The sequence below is a fragment of the Tachypleus tridentatus genome, chromosome 8, assembly GCF_004210375.1.
Source record: "Tachypleus tridentatus isolate NWPU-2018 chromosome 8, ASM421037v1, whole genome shotgun sequence".
Classification (NCBI taxonomy): domain Eukaryota; kingdom Metazoa; phylum Arthropoda; class Merostomata; order Xiphosura; family Limulidae; genus Tachypleus; species Tachypleus tridentatus.
In genome coordinates this window covers 101949807-101970946 of record NC_134832.1, presented here as the reverse complement: position 1 = coordinate 101970946, position 21140 = coordinate 101949807, and the positions used below count along the sequence as shown (strand labels likewise).

Below are 21140 nucleotides of genomic sequence, written 5' to 3'. Positions count from 1 at the left end.
GCCTAAAAAAAGAAAAAAAAAATTAACACTAACTTCTTGCTGCTGTTGAGTTAGAAATAAACACTACCGTAATTAATCCTATGAATAAATCAACTCATAATGTTCTTTTGAGACATGAGGCTAGACCATTCTAAAATCTCGTATAAGTGTACATATGTTTTTGTGCCAAGTGTATGCTAAAACACATTTTCAGCCGTGTTATGTGTTCGTCCTTTGAAATGAAGTTCACGCGCATGCGAATTGATGTAGTAATGCAGTATTTTTCTTTTGCTTTGAAAATAAGTGCATTCAATCAATCTTCTCCCAATTAATTCCATGAAAACACTAAATCGTTATTTAACATTATCGTAATATTTTACAAGTTTCGCTCTTTTAGAATCGCAAGGGTAAATAACGATTTCTTTCAATCATAGTATGACGAGATGTAAACATAATTCATTCTCTCATTTCCCACGAAATTAACGAAAAACGTTAGCACAAAGTTTAAAATCTGAATTTCTTTCTGTAACCTCTCTTCAACATCCATTTATCATAATTTAATGAGCTCTCAAAATTCCTCGAATTCAGTTAGTCATTGTAATGAGCGTTAAATTCAAATGAATGAAACGTTAATTTCGAGTTATGGTGGGCCACGCGTGGCTCATAGGAATGTCTGAGGAAATATAACAATGAAAATCGGTTCTTCATACTCATGAGTAGAAGAGGACGCGTTTTTCACCATGTAGTTTACATCCAACAACAACAATAATATTGTGAACAGTGTAGTAGTACCTAACTCGTATATTTACGAAAACCCATTAAGTAATTTTGTGGAAAACGCTTTGCGATTTCTTTCGTACTATTGAATCAGGTAAAAGAGAGAAAGTGTAAAGATTGTGTAACCTTGATACACCTGAAATTGCATCTCAGTAAGTAAGACACATTTTACTGAGACGCTTGAGAACGTTGTGGAACTTAAGATGGAAGATCTGCATCGTATCTCATGAAGTGGTTCAAAGAATATTTTCGCTTTAAAACAACAGAGGACCGTTGACGTTTCCTTAGTGAATAATTTCCCTGAAGAAACTGTACACGTAGTCTAAGTGGTGGATTTCGTGAGAATCTTAAATCAATAACGAATTTCCTGTCGCTACACATTTTCATTCACGCAAACGTTTGATATCATGCACAGCAGAAGGACCAGAAAAAATGCACGAAAAAACAAAAGTAAAGTAGTTCTTTTATTTTTCGCTCACGTGTTGTCAAACTTTTCATTTCTATCTCTGTCTCGCATATATATTTCTTACTAATTACGTTGGTCAAAGAAACATTTTAATTGAGAATTATCCTTTTCGTTGGGTGAACTAAAAAAGGAAGATTTCTTAGTTTTATTTCCTCCACTCACATATACGTATTCTGTAAGGTAAGGTATCTGTGTTCGATATTGAGTTATCATTATAAAACGACAGTTGCTGGTGTGTTTTACCTGTTGCACAACACGTGAAATAGTTTATGAAACCAAACTCTTCCCCAGCGAGTAATAGAAATGATGGATTTGGATCTGTCTTTATAAAGGAAAATCTCTGAACGATTTTGAATTTATACTGTCTACAAAAACGTGTAGATTCAAGGGTATTTTTGTTTTACTTAGACCATTTGCGATGTGTTCAATTTGTAGAAATAAATAAGGAATGTTAGTGAAAACGAGGTAACGCTATCAAACTGGGGAAAGAGATTAAATATAATATTATAATTTAATTTGACAAACGATATATAACATATTTGGTTTAATTAAAATGTCACTTAATTATCGTATTTAACAACTTGACATTCGTCGTTCGTGATGATCCAAATTCCACTTATTTTTGTCCTATTCCAGCTCGCTTACCGAACCGGGGTATTCCGAGAAATATCTCCTCGCCCCAGGAAATGGCAGAGGAACTGTAGTTTACCGATGGTAATGTAATTGTTTTTGAATTCTCGCATAATTTCTCAGAACCATACGTTTATTCTTTACATTTATTTCAATCACGAACATTCGAAGCTGTCACCAACTTCTACGAGATTGATTAGTGAGTAAAATGAGATGCGATTTTCGATGATTAAGACAGCTCACATTTATAATTATACGTGTCAGCAACATTTCCGATAGTAATTACTACACCTTTCAACGCACTTGGAAATGGAAATGCACCCACCCATATTATTAGATAAGTTTCGTCAAGAAAGAAATCTGTGTTAATTGAAGAATGTGTTTATTGTAGTTTTTCCAATCAATAATTTCGACCTTCTTGTTCGATGCCAGGTAAACAATATTAAATTAAAAACCATTTGGAAGTTAAAAGTTTGATAAACCGCGCAAAGAAGTGAATGACCGAGTAACGTGATGGAGTGAAGTCAGGGTATACGAAGATTATATCGAGATAAAATAAGTACCTTCACACATCCAAAAGTAAACGATGCGACGGCCGGGAATCGAACCCAGGTCAACTGCTTGGAAGGCAGCTATGCTAACCACTATACCACCGTCGCTTTATGCGATAATTTTAAAACATCAAAATTTTAAAAAATAACAACTTCTTTACCTGTAAATAAAGGTAACTGCCTTCTTTCGACACTGAGCTCACTTCACGTGGAACGGGTCTTTGTCTCGTATACTTTAAGAAACCAAGGCACGTTTTGTGTCTGTACTTTAATCTGAACGATAACGTTATTACACAAAAATTAACATTACCAAACTAGATTTACCAGATTGTTGTCATTTCTTATATCATAAGGTTTATTCTGACATTCTCATTTCTTGCATCATAGCTCACAATCGTACTTATTAACAAGCAATATTCCAATAGAGTTGTATGTGATTAGAGAGAAAACGGGAACGATATTTATTTGTTTTCAATTTCGGCAAAGCTACACGAGTGCTATTAGCGTTAGTAGTCTCTAATTTCACAGTGGAAAGAAGGCGGATACACGCTACTACCAACCGCGAACTTTGAGCTATTCTCTCACCAAAGAATAGTGAGATTGAACATCACGTATAACGCTTTCACGACTCAGAGAGCGAGTGTGTTTGGTGTGAAGGGAATTCGAACCTGCGACCCTCAGATTACGAGACGAGCGCCCTAATAACCTAGCCATGCCGGGTCTGAAATTGAATAATCCAATTTGAAGTGTTGAACACATAATTGTTAATCGATTGAAAATATAATGCTATTTCTCCTATGTTTTTAAATAATAAAGTAGATATAAATTACCTTTCATTAAATTAATATACAAATTTTACATTTTGACGGTCATTGGAACGATAATTGGCTTCGAACTTAAAAAGAAATATCAGGTAAATTTTGAGGAAAATATACAAAGAAGTCAGGTCCCTTTACTGTTAAAAATACAAATAAATTATTTAAAATGACAAAAACCCGCAAAATAGTTTTTTTTTTTCTGAAATTAGTATACTAATTGGAAGAAAATTTCTTTAGACACAGAATATCTATAAACAATACGAAAACTTCTAATCTCAGCAATCAAAATATGTCAGTCAACTTGCCTTAGGCCTAAGATTTGTTAATCATCACTAAGAATGGCCTAAAAAAAGAAAAAAAAATTAACACTAACTTCTTGCTGCTGTTGAGTTAGAAATAAACACTACCGTAATTAATCCTATGAATAAATCAACTCATAATGTTCTTTTGAGACATGAGGCTAGACCATTCTAAAATCTCGTATAAGTGTACATATGTTTTGTGCCAAGTGTATGCTAAAACACATTTTCAGCCGTGTTATGTGTTCGTCCTTTGAAATGAAGTTCACGCGCATGCGAATTGATGTAGTAATGCAGTATTTTTCTTTTGCTTTGAAAATAAGTGCATTCAATCAATCTTCTCCAATTAATTCCATGAAAACACTAAATCGTTATTTAACATTATCGTAATATTTTACAAGTTTCGCTCTTTTAGAATCGCAAGGGTAAATAACGATTTCTTTCAATCATAGTATGACGAGATGTAAACATAATTCATTCTCTCATTTCCCACGAAATTAACGAAAAACGTTAGCACAAAGTTTAAAAATCTGAATTTCTTTCTGTAACCTCTCTTCAACATCCATTTATCATAATTTAATGAGCTCTCAAAATTCCTCGAATTCAGTTAGTCATTGTAATGAGCGTTAAATTCAAATGAATGAAACGTTAATTTCGAGTTATGGTGGGCCACGCGTGGCTCATAGGAATGTCTGAGGAAATATAACAATGAAAATCGGTTCTTCATACTCATGAGTAGAAGAGGACGCGTTTTCACCATGTAGTTTACATCCAACAACAACAATAATATTGTGAACAGTGTAGTAGTACCTAACTCGTATATTTACGAAAACCCATTAAGTAATTTTGTGGAAAACGCTTTGCGATTTCTTTCGTACTATTGAATCAGGTAAAAGAGAGAAAGTGTAAAGATTGTGTAACCTTGATACACCTGAAATTGCATCTCAGTAAGTAAGACACATTTTACTGAGACGCTTGAGAACGTTGTGGAACTTAAGATGGAAGATCTGCATCGTATCTCATGAAGTGGTTCAAAGAATATTTTCGCTTTAAAACAACAGAGGACCGTTGACGTTTCCTTAGTGAATAATTTCCCTGAAGAAACTGTACACGTAGTCTAAGTGGTGGATTTCGTGAGAATCTTAAATCAATAACGAATTTCCTGTCGCTACACATTTTCATTCACGCAAACGTTTGATATCATGCACAGCAGAAGGACCAGAAAAAATGCACGAAAAAACAAAAGTAAAGTAGTTCTTTTATTTTTCGCTCACGTGTTGTCAAACTTTTCATTTCTATCTCTGTCTCGCATATATATTTCTTACTAATTACGTTGGTCAAAGAAACATTTTAATTGAGAATTATCCTTTTCGTTGGGTGAACTAAAAAAGGAAGATTTCTTAGTTTTATTTCCTCCACTCACATATACGTATTCTGTAAGGTAAGGTATCTGTGTTCGATATTGAGTTATCATTATAAAACGACAGTTGCTGGTGTGTTTTACCTGTTGCACAACACGTGAAATAGTTTATGAAACCAAACTCTTCCCCAGCGAGTAATAGAAATGATGGATTTGGATCTGTCTTTATAAAGGGAAAATCTCTGAACGATTTTTGAATTTATACTGTCTACAAAAACGTGTAGATTCAAGGGTATTTTTGTTTTACTTAGACCATTTGCGATGTGTCGAATTTGTAGAAATAAATAAGGAATGTTAGTGAAAACGAGGTAACGCTAACAAACTGGGGAAAGAGATTAAATATAATATTATAATTTAATTTGACAAACGATATATCACATATTTGGTTTAATTAAAATGTCACTTAATTATCGTATTTAACAACTTGACATTCGTCGTTCGTGATGATCCAAATTCCACTTATTTTTGTCCTATTCCAGCTCGCTTACCGAACCGCGGTATTCCGAGAAATATCTCCTCGCCCCAGGAAATGGCAGAGGAACTGTAGTTTACCGATGGTAATGTAATTGTTTTTTGAATTCTCGCATAATTTCTCAGAACCATACGTTTATTCTTTACATTTATTTCAATCACGAACATTCGAAGCTGTCACCAACTTCTACGAGATTGATTAGTGAGTAAAATGAGATGCGATTTTCGATGATTAAGACAGCTCACATTTATAATTATACGTGTCAGCAACATTTCCGATAGTAATTACTACACCTTTCAACGCACTTGGAAATGGAAATGCACCTACCCATATTATTAGATAAGTTTCGTCAAGAAAGAAATCTGTGTTAATTGAAGAATGTGTTTATTGTAGTTTTTCCAATCAATAATTTCGACCTTCTTGTTCGATGCCAGGTAAACAATATTAAATTAAAAACCATTTGGAAGTTAAAAGTTTGATAAACCGCGCAAAGAAGTGAATGACCGAGTAACGTGATGGAGTGAAGTCAGGGTATACGAAGATTATATCGAGATAAAATAAGTACCTTCACACATCCAAAAGTAAACGATGCGACGGCCGGGAATCGAACCCAGGTCAACTGCTTGGAAGGCAGCTATGCTAACCACTATACCACCGTCGCTTTATGCGATAATTTTAAAACATCAAAATTTTAAAAAATAACAACTTCTTTACCTGTAAATAAAGGTAACTGCCTTCTTTCGACACTGAGCTCACTTCACGTGGAACGGGTCTTTGTCTCGTATACTTTAAGAAACCAAGGCACGTTTTGTGTCTGTACTTTAATCTGAACGATAACGTTATTACACAAAAATTAACATTACCAAACTAGATTTACCAGATTGTTGTCATTTCTTATATCATAAGGTTTATTCTGACATTCTCATTTCTTGCATCATAGCTCACAATCGTACTTATTAACAAGCAATATTCCAATAGAGTTGTATGTGATTAGAGAGAAAAACGGGAACGATATTTATTTGTTTTCAATTTCGGCAAAGCTACACGAGTGCTATTAGCGTTAGTAGTCTCTAATTTCACAGTGGAAAGAAGGCGGATACACGCTACTACCAACCGCGAACTTTGAGCTATTCTCTCACCAAAGAATAGTGAGATTGAACATCACGTATAACGCTTTCACGACTCAGAGAGCGAGTGTGTTTGGTGTGAAGGGAATTCGAACCTGCGACCCTCAGATTACGAGACGAGCGCCCTAATAACCTAGCCATGCCGGGTCTGAAATTGAATAATCCAATTTGAAGTGTTGAACACATAATTGTTAATCGATTGAAAATATAATGCTATTTCTCCTATGTTTTTAAATAATAAAGTAGATATAAATTACCTTTCATTAAATTAATATACAAATTTTACATTTTGACGGTCATTGGAACGATAATTGGCTTCGAACTTAAAAAGAAATATCAGGTAAATTTTGAGGAAAATATACAAAGAAGTCAGGTCCCTTTACTGTTAAAAATACATATAAATTATTTAAAATGACAAAAAACCCGCAAAATAGTTTTTTTTTTCTGAAATTAGTATACTAATTGGAAGAAAATTTCTTTAGACACAGAATATCTATAAACAATACGAAAAACTTCTAATCTCAGCAATCAAAATATGTCAGTCAACTTGCCTTAGGCCTAAGATTTGTTAATCATCACTAAGAATGGCCTAAAAAAAAAAAAAAAATTAACACTAACTTCTTGCTGCTGTTGAGTTAGAAATAAACACTACCGTAATTAATCCTATGAATAAATCAACTCATAATGTTCTTTTGAGACATGAGGCTAGACCATTCTAAAATCTCGTATAAGTGTACATATGTTTTTGTGCCAAGTGTATGCTAAAACACATTTTCAGCCGTGTTATGTGTTCGTCCTTTGAAATGAAGTTCACGCGCATGCGAATTGATGTAGTAATGCAGTATTTTTCTTTTGCTTTGAAAATAAGTGCATTCAATCAATCTTCTCCAATTAATTCCATGAAAACACTAAATCGTTATTTAACATTATCGTAATATTTTACAAGTTTCGCTCTTTTAGAATCGCAAGGGTAAATAACGATTTCTTTCAATCATAGTATGACGAGATGTAAACATAATTCATTCTCTCATTTCCCACGAAATTAACGAAAAACGTTAGCACAAAGTTTAAAAATCTGAATTTCTTTCTGTAACCTCTCTTCAACATCCATTTATCATAATTTAATGAGCTCTCAAAATTCCTCGAATTCAGTTAGTCATTGTAATGAGCGTTAAATTCAAATGAATGAAACGTTAATTTCGAGTTATGGTGGGCCACGCGTGGCTCATAGGAATGTCTGAGGAAATATAACAATGAAAATCGGTTCTTCATACTCATGAGTAGAAGAGGACGCGTTTTTCACCATGTAGTTTACATCCAACAACAACAATAATATTGTGAACAGTGTAGTAGTACCTAACTCGTATATTTACGAAAACCCATTAAGTAATTTTGTGGAAAACGCTTTGCGATTTCTTTCGTACTATTGAATCAGGTAAAAGAGAGAAAGTGTAAAGATTGTGTAACCTTGATACACCTGAAATTGCATCTCAGTAAGTAAGACACATTTTACTGAGACGCTTGAGAACGTTGTGGAACTTAAGATGGAAGATCTGCATCGTATCTCATGAAGTGGTTCAAAGAATATTTTCGCTTTAAAACAACAGAGGACCGTTGACGTTTCCTTAGTGAATAATTTCCCTGAAGAAACTGTACACGTAGTCTAAGTGGTGGATTTCGTGAGAATCTTAAATCAATAACGAATTTCCTGTCGCTACACATTTTCATTCACGCAAACGTTTGATATCATGCACAGCAGAAGGACCAGAAAAAATGCACGAAAAAACAAAAGTAAAGTAGTTCTTTTATTTTTCGCTCACGTGTTGTCAAACTTTTCATTTCTATCTCTGTCTCGCATATATATTTCTTACTAATTACGTTGGTCAAAGAAACATTTTAATTGAGAATTATCCTTTTCGTTGGGTGAACTAAAAAAGGAAGATTTCTTAGTTTTATTTCCTCCACTCACATATACGTATTCTGTAAGGTAAGGTATCTGTGTTCGATATTGAGTTATCATTATAAAACGACAGTTGCTGGTGTGTTTTACCTGTTGCACAACACGTGAAATAGTTTATGAAACCAAACTCTTCCCCAGCGAGTAATAGAAATGATGGATTTGGATCTGTCTTTATAAAGGGAAAATCTCTGAACGATTTTTGAATTTATACTGTCTACAAAAACGTGTAGATTCAAGGGTATTTTGTTTTACTTAGACCATTTGCGATGTGTCGAATTTGTAGAAATAAATAAGGAATGTTAGTGAAAACGAGGTAACGCTAACAAACTGGGGAAAGAGATTAAATATAATATTATAATTTAATTTGACAAACGATATATCACATATTTGGTTTAATTAAAATGTCACTTAATTATCGTATTTAACAACTTGACATTCGTCGTTCGTGACGAACTGATGATCCAAATTCCACTTATTTTTGTCCTATTCCAGCTCGCTTACCGAACCGCGGTAATCCGAGAAATATCTCCTCGCCCCAGGAAATGGCAGAGGAACTGTAGTTTACCGATGGTAATGTAATTGTTTTTGAATTCTCGCATAATTTCTCAGAACCATACGTTTATTCTTTACATTTATTTCAATCACGAACATTCGAAGCTGTCACCAACTTCTACGAGATTGATTAGTGAGTAAAATGAGATGCGATTTTCGATGATTAAGACAGCTCACATTTATAATTATACGTGTCAGCAACATTTCCGATAGTAATTACTACACCTTTCAACTCACTTGGAAATGGAAATGCACCTACCCATATTATTAGATAAGTTTCGTCAAGAAAGAAATCTGTGTTAATTGAAGAATGTGTTTATTGTAGTTTTTCCAATCAATAATTTCGACCTTCTTGTTCGATGCCAGGTAAACAATATTAAATTAAAAACCATTTGGAAGTTAAAAGTTTGATAAACCGCGCAAAGAAGTGAATGACCGAGTAACGTGATGGAGTGAAGTCAGGGTATACGAAGATTATATCGAGATAAAATAAGTACCTTCACACATCCAAAAGTAAACGATGCGACGGCCGGGAATCGAACCCAGGTCAACTGCTTGGAAGGCAGCTATGCTAACCACTATACCACCGTCGCTTTACGCGATAATTTTAAAACATCAAAATTTTAAAAAATAACAACTTCTTTACCTGTAAATAAAGGTAACTGCCTTCTTTCGACACTGAGCTCACTTCACGTGGAACGGGTCTTTGTCTCGTATACTTTAAGAAACCAAGGCACGTTTTGTGTCTGTACTTTAATCTGAACGATAACGTTATTACACAAAAATTAACATTACCAAACTAGATTTACCAGATTGTTGTCATTTCTTATATCATAAGGTTTATTCTGACATTCTCATTTCTTGCATCATAGCTCACAATCGTACTTATTAACAAGCAATATTCCAATAGAGTTGTATGTGATTAGAGAGAAAACGGGAACGATATTTATTTGTTTTCAATTTCGGCAAAGCTACACGAGTGCTATTAGCGTTAGTAGTCTCTAATTTCACAGTGGAAAGAAGGCGGATACACGCTACTACCAACCGCGAACTTTGAGCTATTCTCTCACCAAAGAATAGTGAGATTGAACATCACGTATAACGCTTTCACGACTCAGAGAGCGAGTGTGTTTGGTGTGAAGGGAATTCGAACCTGCGACCCTCAGATTACGAGACGAGCGCCCTAATAACCTAGCCATGCCGGGTCTGAAATTGAATAATCCAATTTGAAGTGTTCAACACATAATTGTTAATCGATTGAAAATATAATGCTATTTCTCCTATGTTTTTAAATAATAAAGTAGATATAAATTACCTTTCATTAAATTAATATACAAATTTTACATTTTGACGGTCATTGGAACGATAATTGGCTTCGAACTTAAAAAGAAATATCAGGTAAATTTTGAGGAAAATATACAAAGAAGTCAGGTCCCTTTACTGTTAAAAATACAAATAAATTATTTAAAATGACAAAAACCCGCAAAATAGTTTTTTTTTTCTGAAATTAGTATACTAATTGGAAGAAAATTTCTTTAGACACAGAATATCTATAAACAATACGAAAAACTTCTAATCTCAGCAATCAAAATATGTCAGTCAACTTGCCTAAGATTTGTTAATCATCACTAAGAATGGCCTAAAAAAAGAAAAAAAAATTAACACTAACTTCTTGCTGCTGTTGAGTTAGAAATAAACACTACCGTAATTAATCCTATGAATAAATCAACTCATAATGTTCTTTTGAGACATGAGGCTAGACCATTCTAAAATCTCGTATAAGTGTACATATGTTTTTGTGCCAAGTGTATGCTAAAACACATTTTCAGCCGTGTTATGTGTTCGTCCTTTGAAATGAAGTTCACGCGCATGCGAATTGATGTAGTAATGCAGTATTTTTCTTTTGCTTTGAAAATAAGTGCATTCAATCAATCTTCTCCAATTAATTCCATGAAAACACTAAATCGTTATTTAACATTATCGTAATATTTTACAAGTTTCGCTCTTTTAGAATCGCAAGGGTAAATAACGATTTCTTTCAATCATAGTATGACGAGATGTAAACATAATTCATTCTCTCATTTCCCACGAAATTAACGAAAAACGTTAGCACAAAGTTTAAAAATCTGAATTTCTTTCTGTAACCTCTTCAACATCCATTTATCATAATTTAATGAGCTCTCAAAATTCCTCGAATTCAGTTAGTCATTGTAATGAGCGTTAAATTCAAATGAATGAAACGTTAATTTCGAGTTATGGTGGGCCACGCGTGGCTCATAGGAATGTCTGAGGAAATATAACAATGAAAATCGGTTCTTCATACTCATGAGTAGAAGAGGACGCGTTTTTCACCATGTAGTTTACATCCAACAACAACAATAATATTGTGAACAGTGTAGTAGTACCTAACTCGTATATTTACGAAAACCCATTAAGTAATTTTGTGGAAAACGCTTTGCGATTTCTTTCGTACTATTGAATCAGGTAAAAGAGAGAAAGTGTAAAGATTGTGTAACCTTGATACACCTGAAATTGCATCTCAGTAAGTAAGACACATTTTACTGAGACGCTTGAGAACGTTGTGGAACTTAAGATGGAAGATCTGCATCGTATCTCATGAAGTGGTTCAAAGAATATTTTCGCTTTAAAACAACAGAGGACCGTTGACGTTTCCTTAGTGAATAATTTCCCTGAAGAAACTGTACACGTAGTCTAAGTGGTGGATTTCGTGAGAATCTTAAATCAATAACGAATTTCCTGTCGCTACACATTTTCATTCACGCAAACGTTTGATATCATGCACAGCAGAAGGACCAGAAAAAATGCACGAAAAAACAAAAGTAAAGTAGTTCTTTTATTTTTCGCTCACGTGTTGTCAAACTTTTCATTTCTATCTCTGTCTCGCATATATATTTCTTACTAATTACGTTGGTCAAAGAAACATTTTAATTGAGAATTATCCTTTTCGTTGGGTGAACTAAAAAAGGAAGATTTCTTAGTTTTATTTCCTCCACTCACATATACGTATTCTGTAAGGTAAGGTATCTGTGTTCGATATTGAGTTATCATTATAAAACGACAGTTGCTGGTGTGTTTTACCTGTTGCACAACACGTGAAATAGTTTATGAAACCAAACTCTTCCCCAGCGAGTAATAGAAATGATGGATTTGGATCTGTCTTTATAAAGGGAAAATCTCTGAACGATTTTGAATTTATACTGTCTACAAAAACGTGTAGATTCAAGGGTATTTTTGTTTTACTTAGACCATTTGCGATGTGTCGAATTTGTAGAAATAAATAAGGAATGTTAGTGAAAACGAGGTAACGCTAACAAACTGGGGAAAGAGATTAAATATAATATTATAATTTAATTTGACAAACGATATATCACATATTTGGTTTAATTAAAATGTCACTTAATTATCGTATTTAACAACTTGACATTCGTCGTTCGTGACGAACTGATGATCCAAATTCCACTTATTTTTGTCCTATTCCAGCTCGCTTACCGAACCGCGGTATTCCGAGAAATATCTCCTCGCCCCAGGAAATGGCAGAGGAACTGTAGTTTACCGATGGTAATGTAATTGTTTTGAATTCTCGCATAATTTCTCAGAACCATACGTTTATTCTTTACATTTATTTCAATCACGAACATTCGAAGCTGTCACCAACTTCTACGAGATTGATTAGTGAGTAAAATGAGATGCGATTTTCGATGATTAAGGCAGCTCACATTTATAATTATACGTGTCAGCAACATTTCCGATAGTAATTACTACACCTTTCAAGACACTTGGAAATGGAAATGCACCTACCCATATTATTAGATAAGTTTCGTCAAGAAAGTAATCTGTGTTAATTGAAGAATGTGTTTATTGTAGTTTTTCCAATCAATAATTTCGACCTTCTTGTTCGATGCCAGGTAAACAATATTAAATTAAAACCATTTGAAGTTAAAAGTTTGATAAACCGCGCAAAGAAGTGAATGACCGAGTAACGTGATGGAGTGAAGTCAGGGTATACGAAGATTATATCGAGATAAAATAAGTACCTTCACACATCCAAAAGTAAACGATGCGACGGCCGGGAATCGAACCCAGGTCAACTGCTTGGAAGGCAGCTATGCTAACCACTATACCACCGTCGCTTTACGCGATAATTTTAAAACATCAAAATTTTAAAAATAACAACTTCTTTACCTGTAAATAAAGGTAACTGCCTTCTTTCGACACTGAGCTCACTTCACGTGGAACGGGTCTTTGTCTCGTATACTTTAAGAAACCAAGGCACGTTTTGTGTCTGTACTTTAATCTGAACGATAACGTTATTACACAAAAATTAACATTACCAAACTAGATTTACCAGATTGTTGTCATTTCTTATATCATAAGGTTTATTCTGACATTCTCATTTCTTGCATCATAGCTCACAATCGTACTTATTAACAAGCAATATTCCAATAGAGTTGTATGTGATTAGAGAGAAAACGGGAACGATATTTATTTGTTTTCAATTTCGGCAAAGCTACACGAGTGCTATTAGCGTTAGTAGTCTCTAATTTCACAGTGGAAAGAAGGCGGATACACGCTACTACCAACCGCGAACTTTGAGCTATTCTCTCACCAAAGAATAGTGAGATTGAACATCACGTATAACGCTTTCACGACTCAGAGAGCGAGTGTGTTTGGTGTGAAGGGAATTCGAACCTGCGACCCTCAGATTACGAGACGAGCGCCCTAATAACCTAGCCATGCCGGGTCTGAAATTGAATAATCCAATTTGAAGTGTTGAACACATAATTGTTAATCGATTGAAAATATAATGCTATTTCTCCTATGTTTTTAAATAATAAAGTAGATATAAATTACCTTTCATTAAATTAATATACAAATTTTACATTTTGACGGTCATTGGAACGATAATTGGCTTCGAACTTAAAAAGAAATATCAGGTAAATTTTGAGGAAAATATACAAAGAAGTCAGGTCCCTTTACTGTTAAAAATACAAATAAATTATTTAAAATGACAAAAACCCGCAAAATAGTTTTTTTTTTCTGAAATTAGTATACTAATTGGAAGAAAATTTCTTTAGACACAGAATATCTATAAACAATACGAAAAACTTCTAATCTCAGCAATCAAAATATGTCAGTCAACTTGCCTTAGGCCTAAGATTTGTTAATCATCACTAAGAATGGCCTAAAAAAAGAAAAAAAAAATTAACACTAACTTCTTGCTGCTGTTGAGTTAGAAATAAACACTACCGTAATTAATCCTATGAATAAATCAACTCATAATGTTCTTTTGAGACATGAGGCTAGACCATTCTAAAATCTCGTATAAGTGTACATATGTTTTTGTGCCAAGTGTATGCTAAAACACATTTTCAGCCGTGTTATGTGTTCGTCCTTTGAAATGAAGTTCACGCGCATGCGAATTGATGTAGTAATGCAGTATTTTTCTTTTGCTTTGAAAATAAGTGCATTCAATCAATCTTCTCAATTAATTCCATGAAAACACTAAATCGTTATTTAACATTATCGTAATATTTTACAAGTTTCGCTCTTTTAGAATCGCAAGGGTAAATAACGATTTCTTTCAATCATAGTATGACGAGATGTAAACATAATTCATTCTCTCATTTCCCACGAAATTAACGAAAAACGTTAGCACAAAGTTTAAAAATCTGAATTTCTTTCTGTAACCTCTCTTCAACATCCATTTATCATAATTTAATGAGCTCTCAAAATTCCTCGAATTCAGTTAGTCATTGTAATGAGCGTTAAATTCAAATGAATGAAACGTTAATTTCGAGTTATGGTGGGCCACGCGTGGCTCATAGGAATGTCTGAGGAAATATAACAATGAAAATCGGTTCTTCATACTCATGAGTAGAAGAGGACGCGTTTTTCACCATGTAGTTTACATCCAACAACAACAATAATATTGTGAACAGTGTAGTAGTACCTAACTCGTATATTTACGAAAACCCATTAAGTAATTTTGTGGAAAACGCTTTGCGATTTCTTTCGTACTATTGAATCAGGTAAAAGAGAGAAAGTGTAAAGATTGTGTAACCTTGATACACCTGAAATTGCATCTCAGTAAGTAAGACACATTTTACTGAGACGCTTGAGAACGTTGTGGAACTTAAGATGGAAGATCTGCATCGTATCTCATGAAGTGGTTCAAAGAATATTTTCGCTTTAAAACAACAGAGAACCGTTGACGTTTCCTTAGTGAATAATTTCCCTGAAGAAACTGTACACGTAGTCTAAGTGGTGGATTTCGTGAGAATCTTAAATCAATAACGAATTTCCTGTCGCTACATATTTTCATTCACGCAAACGTTTGATATCATGCACAGCAGAAGGACCAGAAAAATGCACGAAAAAAACAAAAGTAAAGTAGTTCTTTATTTTTCGCTCACGTGTTGTCAAACTTTTCATTTCTATCTCTGTCTCGCATATATATTTCTTACTTATTACGTTGGTCAAAGAAACATTTTAATTGAGAATTATCCTTTTCGTTGGGTGAACTAAAAAAGGAAGATTTCTTAGTTTTATTTCCTCCACTCACATATACGTATTCTGTAAGGTAAGGTATCTGTGTTCGATATTGAGTTATCATTATAAAACGACAGTTGCTGGTGTGTTTTACCTGTTGCACAACACATGAAATAGTTTATGAAACCAAACTCTTCCCCAGCGAGTAATAGAAATGATGGATTTGGATCTGTCTTTATAAAGGGAAAATCTCTGAACGATTTTTGAATTTATACTGTCTACAAAAAACGTGTAGATTCAAGGGTATTTTGTTTTACTTAGACCATTTGCGATGTGTCGAATTTGTAGAAATAAATAAGGAATGTTAGTGAAAACGAGGTAACGCTAACAAACTGGGGAAAGAGATTAAATATAATATTATAATTTAATTTGACAAACGATATATCACATATTTGGTTTAATTAAAATGTCACTTAATTATCGTATTTAACAACTTGACATTCGTCGTTCGTGACGAATTGATGATCCAAATTCCACTTATTTTTGTCCTATTCCAGCTCGCTTATCGAACCGCGGTATTCCGAGAAATATCTCCTCGCCCCAGGAAATGGCAGAGGAACTGTAGTTTACCGATGGTAATGTAATTGTTTTGAATTCTCGCATAATTTCTCAGAACCATACGTTTATTCTTTACATTTATTTCAATCACGAACATTCGAAGCTGTCACCAACTTCTACGAGATTGATTAGTGAGTAAAATGAGATGCGATTTTCGATGATTAAGACAGCTCACATTTATAATTATACGTGTGAGCAACATTTCCGATAGTAATTACTACACCTTTCAACACACTTGGAAATGGAAATGCACCTACCCATATTATTAGATAAGTTTCGTCAAGAAAGTAATCTGTGTTAATTGAAGAATGTGTTTATTGTAGTTTTTCCAATCAATAATTTCGACCTTCTTGTTCGATGCCAGGTAAACAATATTAAATTAAAAACCATTTGGAAGTTAAAAGTTTGATAACCCGCGCAAAGAAGTGAATGATCGAGTAACGTGATGGAGTGAAGTCAGGGTATACGAAGATTATATCGAGATAAAATAAGTACCTTCACACAACCAAAAGTAAACGATGCGACGGCCGGGAATCGAACCCAGGTCAACTGCTTGGAAGGCAGCTATGCTAACCACTATACCACCGTCGCTTTACGCGATAATTTTAAAACATTAAAGTTTTAAAAAATAACAACTTCTTTACCTGTAAATAAAGGTAACTGCCTTCTTTCGACACTGAGCTCGCTTCACGTGGAACGGGTCTTTGTCTCGTATACTTTAAGAAACCAAGGCACGTTTTGTGTCTGTAGTTTAATCTGAACGATAACGTTATTACACAAAAATTAACATTACCAAACTAGATTTACCTGATTGTTGTCATTTCTTATATCATAAGGTTTATTCTGACATTCTCATTTCTTGCATCATAGCTCACAAATGTACTTATTAACAAGCACTATTCCAATAGAGTTGTATGTCATTACAGAGAAAAACGGGAACGATATTTATTTGTTTTCAATTTCGGCAAAGCTACACGAGTGCTATTAGCGCTAGTAGTCTCTAATTTCACAGTGGAAAGAAGGCGGATACTCGCTACTACCAACCGCGAACTTTGAGCTATTCTCTCGCTAAAGAATAGTGAGATTGAACATCACGTATAACGCTTTCACGACCCAGAGGGAGAGTTTGTTTGGTGTGAAGGGAATTCGAACCTGCGACCCTCAGATTACGAGACGAGCGACCTAATAACCTAGACATGCCGGGTCTGAAATTGAATAATCCAATTTGAAGTATTGAACACATAATTGTTAATCGATTGAAAATATAATGCTATTTCTCCTATGTTTTTTAAATAATAAAGTAGATATAAATTACCTTTCATAAAATTAATATACAAATTTTACATTTTGACGGTCATTGGAACGATAATTGGCTTCGAACTTAAAAGAAATATCAGGTAAATTTTGAGGAAAATATACAAAGAAGTCAGGTCCCTTTACTGCAAAAATACAAATAAATTATTTAAAATGACAAAGACCCGAAAATAGTTTTTTTTTTCTGAAATTAGTATACTATTTAGAAGAAAATTTCTTTAGACACAGAATATCTATAAACAATACGAAAAACTTCTAATCTCAGCAATCAAAATATGTCAGTCAACTTGCCTTAGGCCTAAGATTTGTTAAGCATCACTAAGAATGGCCTATAAAAAAAAAAAAAAAAATTAACACTAACTTCTTGCTGCTGTTGAGTTAGAAATAAACACTACCGTAATTAATCCTATGAATAAATCAACTCATAATGTTCTTTTGAGACATGAGGCTAGACCATTCTAAAATCTCGTATAAGTGTACATATGTTTTTGTGCAAGTGTATGCTAAAACACATTTTCAGCCGTGTTATGTGTTCGTCCTTTGAAATGAAGTTCACGCGCATGCGAATTGATGTAGTAATGCAGTATTTTTCCTTTGCTTTGAAAAAAAAATGCATTCAATTAATCTTCTCCAATTAATTCCATGAAAACACTAAATCGTTATTTAACATTATCGTAATATTTTACAAGTTTCGCTCTTTTCGAAACGCAAGGGTAAAAAACGATTTCTTTCAATCATAGTATGACGAGATGTAAACATTATTCATTCTCTCATTTCCCACGAAATTAACGAAAAACGTTAGCACAAAGTTTAAAAATCTGAATTTCTTTCTGTAACCTCTCTTCAACATCCATTTATCATAATTTAATGAGCTCTCAAAATTTCTCGAATTCATTGTAATGAGCGTTAAATTCAAATGAATGAAACGTTAATTTCGAGTTAGAGTGGGCCACGCGTGGCTCATCGGAATGTCTGAGGAAATATAACAATGAAAATCGGCTCTTCATACCCATGAGTAGAAGAGGACGCGTTTCTCACCATGTAGTTTACATCCAACAACAACAATAATATTGTGAACAGTGTAGTAGTACCTAACTCGTATATTTACGAAAACCCATTCAGTAATTTTGTGGAAAACGCTTTGCGATTTCTTTCGTACTATTTAATCAGGTAAAAGAGAGAAAGTGTAAAGATTGTGTAACCTTGATACACCTGAAATTGCATCTCAGTAAGTAAGACACATTTTACTGAGACGCTTGAGAACGTTGTGGAACTTAAGATGGAAGATCTGCATCGTATCTCATGAAGTGGTTTAAAGAATATTTTCGCTTTAAAACAACAGAGAACCGTTGACGTTTTCTTAGTGAATAATTTCCCTGAAGAAACTGTGCACGTAGTCTAAGTGGTGGATTTCGTGAGAATCTTAAATAAATAACGAATTTACTGTCGCTACATATTTTCATTCACGCAAACGTTTGATATTATGCACAGCAGAAGGACCAGAAAAAATGCACAAAAAAACAAAAGTAAAGTAGTTCTTTTATGTTTCGCTCACGTGTTGGCAAACTTTTCATTTCTATCTCTGTCTCGCATATATATTTCTTACTTATTACATTGGTCAAAGGAACATTTTAATTGAGAATTATCCTTTTCGTTGGGTGAACTAAAAAAGTAAGATTTCTTAGTTTTATTTCCTCCACTCACATATACGTATTCTGTAAGGAATTGTATCTGTGTTCGATAGTGAGTTATCATTATAAAACGACAGTTGCTGGTGTGTTTTACCTGTTGCACAACACATGAAATAGTTTATGAAACCACACTCTTCCCCAGCGAGTAATAGAAATGATGGATTTGGATCTGTCTTTATAAAGGGAAAATCTCTGAACGATTTTTGAATTTATACTGTCTACAAAAACGTGTAGATTCAAGGGTATTTTTGTTTTACTTAGACCATTTGCGATGTGTCGAATTTGTAGAAATAAATAAGGAATGTTAGTAAAAACGAGGTAACGCTAACAAACTGGGGAAAGAGATTAAATATAATATTATAATTTAATTTGACAAACGATATATCACATATTTGGTTTAATTAAAATGTCACTTAATTATCGTATTTAACAACTTGACATTCGTCGTTCGTGACGAATTGATGATCCAAATTCCACTTATTTTTGTCCTATTACAGCTCGCTTATCGAACCGCGGTATTCCGAGAAATATCTCCTCGCCCCAGGAAATGGCAGAGGAACTGTAGTTTACCGATGGTAATGTAATTGTTTTTGAATTCTCGCATAATTTCTCAGAACCATACGTTTATTCTTTACATTTATTTCAATCACGAACATTCGAAGCTGTCACCAACTTCTACGAGATTGATTAGTGAGTAAAATGAGATGCGATTTTCGATGATTAAGACAGCTCACATTTATAATTATACGTGTGAGCAACATTTCCGATAGTAATTACTACACCTTTCAACACACTTGGAAATGGAAATGCACCTACCCATATTATTAGATAAGTTTCGTCAAGAAAGTAATCTGTGTTAATTGAAGAATGTGTTTATTGTAGTTTTTCCAATCAATAATTTCGACCTTCTTGTTCGATGCCAAGTAAACAATATTAAATTAAAAACCATTTGGAAGTTAAAAGTTTGATAACCCGCGCAAAGAAGTGAATGATCGAGTAACGTGATGGAGTGAAGTCAGGGTATACGAAGATTATATCGAGATAAAATAAGTACCTTCACACAACCAAAAGTAAACGATGCGACGGCCGGGAATCGAACCCAGGTCAACTGCTTGGAAGGCAGCTATGCTAACCACTATACCACCGACGATTTACGCGATAATTTTAAAACATTAAAGTTTTAAAAAATAACAACTTCTTTACCTGTAAATAAAGGTAACTGCCTTCTTTCGACACTGAGCTCGCTTCACGTGGAACGGGTCTTTGTCTCGTATACTTTAAGAAACCAAGGCACGTTTTGTGTCTGTAGTTTAATCTGAACGATAACGTTATTACACAAAAATTAACATTACCAAACTAGATTTACCTGATTGTTGTCATTTCTTATATCATAAGGTTTATTCTGACATTCTCATTTCTTGCATCATAGCTCACAAATGTACTTATTAACAAGCACTATTCCAATAGAGTTGTATGTCATTACAGAGAAAAACGGGAACGATATTTATTTGTTTTCAATTTCGGCAAAGCTACACGAATGCTATTAGCGCTAGTAGTCTCTAATTTCACAGTGGAAAGAAGGCGGATACTCGCTACTACCAACCGCGAACTTTGAGCTATTCTCTCACCAAAGAATAGTGAGATTGAACATCACGTATAACGCTTTCACGACTCAGAGGGAGAGTTTGTTTGGTGTGAAGGGAATTCGAACCTGCGACCCTCAGATTACGAGACGAGCGACCTAATAACCTAGACATGCCGGGTCTGAAATTGACTAATCCAATTTGAAGTATTGAACACATAATTGTTAATCGATTGAAAATATAATGCTATTTCTCCTATGTTTTTTAAATAATAAAGTAGATATAAATTACCTTTCATAAAATTAATATACAAATTTTACATTTTGACGGTCATTGGAACGATAATTGGCTTCGAACTTAAAAGAAATATCAG

General features: G+C 33.9%; 5 non-coding genes across 5 annotated transcripts; all 5 read right to left on the bottom strand.

Moving 5' to 3' along the window:
- Nucleotides 1-2439: 2439 nt before the first annotated feature.
- Nucleotides 2440-2511, bottom strand: TRNAG-UCC (transfer RNA glycine (anticodon UCC)). The gene has a single exon. It is a non-coding gene; the product is annotated as a tRNA-Gly (tRNA).
- Nucleotides 2512-6001: 3490 nt separating this feature from the next.
- On the bottom strand, nucleotides 6002-6073 carry TRNAG-UCC (transfer RNA glycine (anticodon UCC)). The gene has a single exon. It is a non-coding gene; the product is annotated as a tRNA-Gly (tRNA).
- Nucleotides 6074-9572: 3499 nt separating this feature from the next.
- Nucleotides 9573-9644, bottom strand: TRNAG-UCC (transfer RNA glycine (anticodon UCC)). Its single transcript has one exon. It is a non-coding gene; the product is annotated as a tRNA-Gly (tRNA).
- A 3486-nt stretch (nucleotides 9645-13130) lies between these two features.
- On the bottom strand, nucleotides 13131-13202 carry TRNAG-UCC (transfer RNA glycine (anticodon UCC)). The gene has a single exon. It is a non-coding gene; the product is annotated as a tRNA-Gly (tRNA).
- Nucleotides 13203-16698: 3496 nt separating this feature from the next.
- Nucleotides 16699-16770, bottom strand: TRNAG-UCC (transfer RNA glycine (anticodon UCC)). The gene has a single exon. It is a non-coding gene; the product is annotated as a tRNA-Gly (tRNA).
- Between the last annotated feature and the right edge of the window lie 4370 nt (nucleotides 16771-21140).